Raw genomic sequence first — 6,000 nt, 5'->3', positions numbered from 1 at the left:
TGGATTCTGTAGTTAAATACCTGGAGGGAAAGGAAGAGTATCCATCACCGTGCAGGGCCCTGGCCTGTCTGCAGAACTGTCGCGGCACACAGGTTCAAATGTTGGTATGGCCCAGCGTCAGTTAATGGGCCCCACTTTTCCTTCAGCAGGAGGCTGGTGGCAGCTAAACCCTCCCCCCAAACTGTAACCTGTTATTTAAACGGAGTCTGGCGAGCATGGGGGTATGGGCATATGGAGCTGGAGAATGAGATCAGTGGCCCTCCCAAAACTCCTCTGATCAGCAATGACAGTTCTCGAGCCTGCTACCTTACTGAAGCATTGGTTCAATCCTCCCTATGAGAGAAGAGTGCCACCTAGCGAGCTCTCAATACACCTGCCTGCCGCATCTTGGGTTGCAGGTCTCCCATTCAGGAATGAAACTACTTCACTTGTGAGAGCAGAGATGAAATAATTACTCAACTGGAATTTAATTGGGACTCTGGAACTAGGAGCCCCAAAATGCTGGGCCTTGGTGTTATAAGTGATGGGAAAGATGGTGCGTTCAGCAGCAGAGCACTCCCTTGATAATTGCCCTGTACTGTTCACTCCTTCTGAAGCACCTGGCATTGGCCACTGCTGGAAGACAGGATACTGAGCTAGACGGATCATTGGTCTGACCCACTAGGGCCGTTCTTATGTCCTTCTTCCTGCCTCCCTAATGGCTGGGCACCAGCTGGGGGGACAAGGAGAGGGGAGGCCACCCTGCACCGCAGGTGGGGGGAAGCTGCTGCAGAGGAATCCCTGCAGCTGTGTGGGATGCGTGAAGGCCATGAAGAGCTTTGGGCAGTGTGGGGCTGCCTATGCGTGAGGGACACTTGGCAGACCTGGCAAAGGGGCCCCACCAGGAGGAGTTAAAGTGGGAAATGCTGACATGGGTCTCTGAACATTTCCAGTCAGTGAGCTCTGCTCAGTGGGGGAATCCATGGGGACATTCCCAGAGGGAAGGGGTGGGAGTCCCTAACACTGGGTCAGCACATTCACAGCTGGACAGTAGAGGCCAGTCCTGCCCTGGGCCCCCAGGTCTGACTGGGTTGGCATTTTCCTTCCCTAACCTCTGTGATCCCATGATTTGAAAGGTGAGTGCTCCTGGCTCTCCCAGCAGAGCTGCCTGATACCTGGATATGTCCATAGGGTCCCTGTGCCATCCCCATGGCTGTGTGTCCACTCCAAGGGACCCAGGACTCCGCTCTGTGTTTTTCTGTCAGGAAAGATAAACCCAGAGCTGTTCGGTGCCCCCATTTCTGGAATTGCCACAATAGTATCCCCAAGCACTGATAGGAAGTGGGAAGGAGTCCCCTGGGGTCTGTCACATCCCCACATTAGCTCAGGGCTGCCTGCATTTCAGGGGGCTTCCTGTGGCTAATTATGGAAACGAGCCAAGCCCCTGAGGTTGCCCAGTGCTCCTGGAGCAAGGGCCTTTGTGCGCCTTCCAACTTCTCCTCTTTGTTCCTTGGCCAGGGAGGAGAGGAGCTCTGGCTGCTCCTTTCTTTGCCTCCTTCCCTCATTTGGGAATGGGGCATTCCAGACCTGGGGGCTTCTCCCGTTGTCTCTTTGTGCTGTCACCCTTTCCCGGCAGGGGGGAAGAAGGAGGGGAGATAGACCTTTCACCCTGCAACCCTCCTATTCTCTTCCCCCAGTCACTGGGGGAGCTGACATCCCTGCAGTCGGCCAGCAGACTGTTCCATCCCAGCTCCACGCTAGCAAGCCAGGTGGTGAGGACAGATGAGCAACACTGGGGAAAGCGCTCCCAGTCAGCCGGAGGCCAGCTTCCTGTGTGCTGAAACAGGATGGCAGAACATTGGCGGAGACCGGCCTTTCCAAGAACAGATTTAAACAACCAGGGGCAGCCCTGGATTAATGGAGATTATTGTCAGCTAAGTGTATGATGTAGCTGTGAAATTCCAAGTGACCATGGTGCTAAGCGTAGTGACAATCAGGAAGCTGTACACGACTGCTGATTTGTGGCAATATGGAGGTACCTCACTCAAGTGCTGTGAGGCCAAATTCAGCAGCATGTTTTGAGATCCTCAGGTGGAGGCCTCTGAGCTATGCAAAGTATTATTACTGTTATATTTATTTTGGAATGTCTACATTCTGTTTCTTTTTCACATTGGATTCCCTCTCCCAATCTCCCCTTTATTCTATTATGGTTTTAAAGCAACAAAAATATATGTCGCAAGGAAATACATTTCTTTGTTTGTATTAATAACGCCTCCGATGATCAGAAGTGAAAGAATTTTAAAACCCCGAAGTGCTTGTCCCTATTTGTGCTGTTTGTTTACTTTCTGCATCTCTTCCAGTTTGCACAATGGAAACCAACCGAATAGGGTGACTCAATGTCCCGTTTTTAAAGGGACAGTCCCATTTTTGGGGACTTTTTCTTATATAGGCACCTATTACCCCTCACCCCCTGTCCCATTTTTTCACAGTTGCTATCTGGTCACCCTACAACCGAATCAGCTTCCCTTTTTTCACTTATGGTCAACGTCACTTTCAGGTGCTGACAGCTGAATGTGAGTTGCAAATACTAAAGAGGAAGGGTCATTTGTTTAAAACCAGCTGTTTCCTTTGGAACCGAAAAAAAATTGTGCAAACATAGCTACTGCTCTTAGCTTTTATAAAAGTTTGCTTTTACAGTGTTTAAACGTTGGGCACCAATTTAAGTTGCTTTTGCCCTTTAAGTGTGTTGCAACACGGAGGGTGGTCTGAGGACATTTGGGCTTTAAAAATAGCATCAGTTAGTATTAATTAGACATTAAACTCCATTTCCCAGAAACTCAGAGGATGCTGTGAAAGAGCCTGTCATCTCGACCCTCGAGAACTACATTTCCCAGACAGCTCTGCGTATCCATCTGGCTCTGTAGCTGACTCGTATTATTTCTGTTCCACATTGCAGGAGAGGTTAAGAACTACACTTCCCAGTGTGCTCCTGAGAGACATGCTCTGTGCAGAGATGTCCAGGGCCTGGGACAGGGGAGCTGCTTTGTTTTGGACCTGTACAAGGAATTAATCCCAGCACTTAACACACTAACAGGCGTGGAGACCCCAGTGAAGGCCAGCTGGGGAGCCCCAGGAGGTAAGTCACAGCCTGCAGAGAGGGAGGCAGAGTGGGAAATGTCTGGTTCTGGGTGCTGAAAACATTGGGACTCTGATGGGGACAGGCTGTGTGTAAGGCAGAGAGCAAGGGCACATACCTGTGTGTTGAAAATATGGTAGGGGATTCTTCCCTCTGCATGCAGGTGGGTGCTGGGTGAAACATGAGCAGGGATCCTAGTTTCCTGTGATTAACCCCCCCTCCAAATTCTCTGATTAAAAAAACATAAAAATCTGCATTTTCCCACGATTAAAATGAAATGCTGAACTTTAGTTTCCCTAGCCACAATACAGTGGAACTCTGTTTATCCGCTCTAATTAGGATGGGGGCCAGATTGGATAATCAGAAATTTGGATAATCTGGAGAGCTTCAGCTCTGGGCAGTGGGTCTTGGGCTGTCAGCCCTGGTTTGGTCAATCCGGAGAGCTGGATAACGGAGGCTCAGATAAACGGAGTTCCGCTGGATATGTTTTTATTTTTTCACAAAATGTAAAAACTAAAGATTCTCTGTAAAGATGCAAATTGCACGTTTTTCTGTGGCAAATGGATTTCTAGGAACCCTGAACGTGAGCCACAATTTGGGTCTCTGTGTGCCAGGTTGGGCAATGCAGCGCTTTCTCTCTGGGAGTGTGTGTCAGGGAGGACGTTAATACCTTTTTCCCTGCACAGGCAGGAGTTGTGCCGTACCATATCTAATAATCTGTTGGCCGGTGTCTGTCAGATGGTGTGATCTTTAGGGTCTTTTCTTCCTACATGGTACAAATAAAAGCATACAACAGGTAGGGACCCTAATTTAGATATTAACTGTATATCTGGTTGACAAGCCATTCATTCAGTCTAGTTTACTAAACTTTTAATAGCTACAATCCTGCCAAAGCGTGCCTGTGCCTTCCCACTTACTGCTCAGCTGTTAAAACTGAATTATTTGTAAATCTCTAAAGTGTTCAGTCAGGGAAAAAAACTGTGATTAGGGACATATGTGAGGGGGATGGAGCTTTTGAGTTCATTTTATACCATGCTCATCACCATGGTATCTAACCATCTCTGCAATCTCTGAATGCTATAAGGAAACCTGTTTGTAGGGTGAGATATATATATTCTAATTGCAGGAAGTTCAGGGTGGTTGTTAGTTGTAAGGCCGTCAACCAAGTTGTGAATGGGCTTTTGAATGAGGAAGTGACAGCAAACTGAGTAGTCATTAAATTTTGCTCACTCAAATTCTGACATCAACTTTGAACTTGACCTTGGTCTTATGCTTGGACTGAAGGGACCCGAGACCAAACTTGAAGAAATAAAAAAACCCTGTATTGCTACCTTAATTTTCTCTCTAAAGGTGTAAAACTGATAACCACATTTGCAAGGGAAGATAACCAACCCAGACTTCATAATAGTTTGAAAGTGGGCTGGATGCAGAAGGGACTGTTGAAAGTGCTACTTATAAATCATCATATGTTGTGTATTGGTGCTTCAGTTTCTTGGCTACATGTCTCCTGAAGTCGGAAGTAAAAATCAAAATGACTTCTAATGAATTTTGGTCATGTGGTGCTCATTTGGCCCCAATCCTGCACTCGCCTCCATGCAGGTGGGCTACTGTCTCTGTGCATAAACCAGTACACTTCAGTGGGGCTCTGTGGAGACATAGGGGCCTGACTCCGCAGATCCAATTGCAAGGTCAGGGCTTTGCAGGCCTCTGATACATATTTGATGTTTAGAAGATTAAGAGATCTGATGGAAGGTATCTAGCAGAAATCAGCTGGTTTCATTCTGCAGGCTGTAGTTTGATATTGGCAGCCCAGTGAACTGGGGTGTATTTTCTTTTGAATCATGGTTAAATATTATTATTTTTTGCTTGTTGCTTTAATAGGGAGAAGTGACCAGAACGGTTGTTCTGGGGAAGGTGCATTAGATAAGATTTCTAAACCGTTGTGAATGTGCCAGAAGAATTTAAAAATGTATCTATCTTTTTAAGGAACATGCCCACACAACAGGAAAAGACTTAGGAACAGGCTAAGCATGAATAGCTCCAAGGGTGATAGCAGATTAGCACCAGGGCTGGCGTGGTTACTCTCCAGTAGGTTGGTCCAAAGCCTTTCTTCTCCTTCAGTGCACTTCCTGCCACACTTCTGGAGAGTTTCTGTTGCAGTTCACTTTGCAGCAGGTACTAGGATTCTCGGAACGTGGCCCAGAATCCTTTATAACAGCACTATAGCTAGTGTGAAGGATCTGAGCTCCCTGTCTGGGGCTGGAGGAGCCTGCTGCCAATGGCTGAGCAGAAAAAGGGGCCGTAAGGATGAATATGTAGATGGAGGAAGGTTGCTGTGCTGGGGTGGGTGGGTTTGTTTGCAATAAGAATTTTTTTTGTTTGTTTTTTGGTGTGCAGAGACCACTAATCCTGTCTTCACTTCCTGAATCAATGCTCGTAGGGTTAGCTCAGTCCTGCCCTACCTCAAATACCAACGGTTAGCATATCTCCTATGATGAAGATGAGGTGATCTGTCCTAGGGAATAACTCTGAGGCCTAATCTACACTTAAAAATTAGATCGACCTAACTACTTCGCTCAGGGCTGTGAAAAATTTTGCTCCCGGTGGAACGTAGTTGGTTGACCTAACCCCCATCGTAGATGCGGCTTTTCTTCTGTCAACTTAGCTATTGCCTCCCAGAGGGGCAGCTAACCTACAGCAATGGAAAACCCCTGTCTATTTATGCAGGAAGCAATAACACTGTGGCACTACAGTGGCACAGCTGAATAACCATAGCTGTGCTGCTGTCGCTGCTGTAGTGTAGACATACCCTGAGATAATTGAGAAACATAGAACTGTGTTAACTGAGTAATGCACTTGTTTAACCAGTTGCCATTCTAAGCTCT

At 47.2% G+C, this 6,000-nt stretch overlaps 1 protein-coding gene across 1 annotated transcript in view; it reads left to right on the top strand.

Moving 5' to 3' along the window:
- Nucleotides 1–2,958: 2,958 nt before the first annotated feature.
- Nucleotides 2,959–6,000, top strand: part of EI24 (EI24 autophagy associated transmembrane protein) — a 35,809-nt gene continuing 32,767 nt past the window's right edge. Inside the window, exon 1 of the mRNA XM_034754625.1 lies at nucleotides 2,959–3,115. The gene's annotated coding sequence lies outside the window, so the exon portion shown is untranslated. The remainder of the gene's footprint in view (nucleotides 3,116–6,000) is intronic.

This window comes from Trachemys scripta, chromosome 21, assembly GCF_013100865.1.
Source record: "Trachemys scripta elegans isolate TJP31775 chromosome 21, CAS_Tse_1.0, whole genome shotgun sequence".
Taxonomy (NCBI): Eukaryota; Metazoa; Chordata; order Testudines; family Emydidae; genus Trachemys; species Trachemys scripta.
The sequence above is the reverse complement of the archived record's forward strand: the minus strand, read 5'-3'. Positions and strand labels throughout refer to the sequence as shown.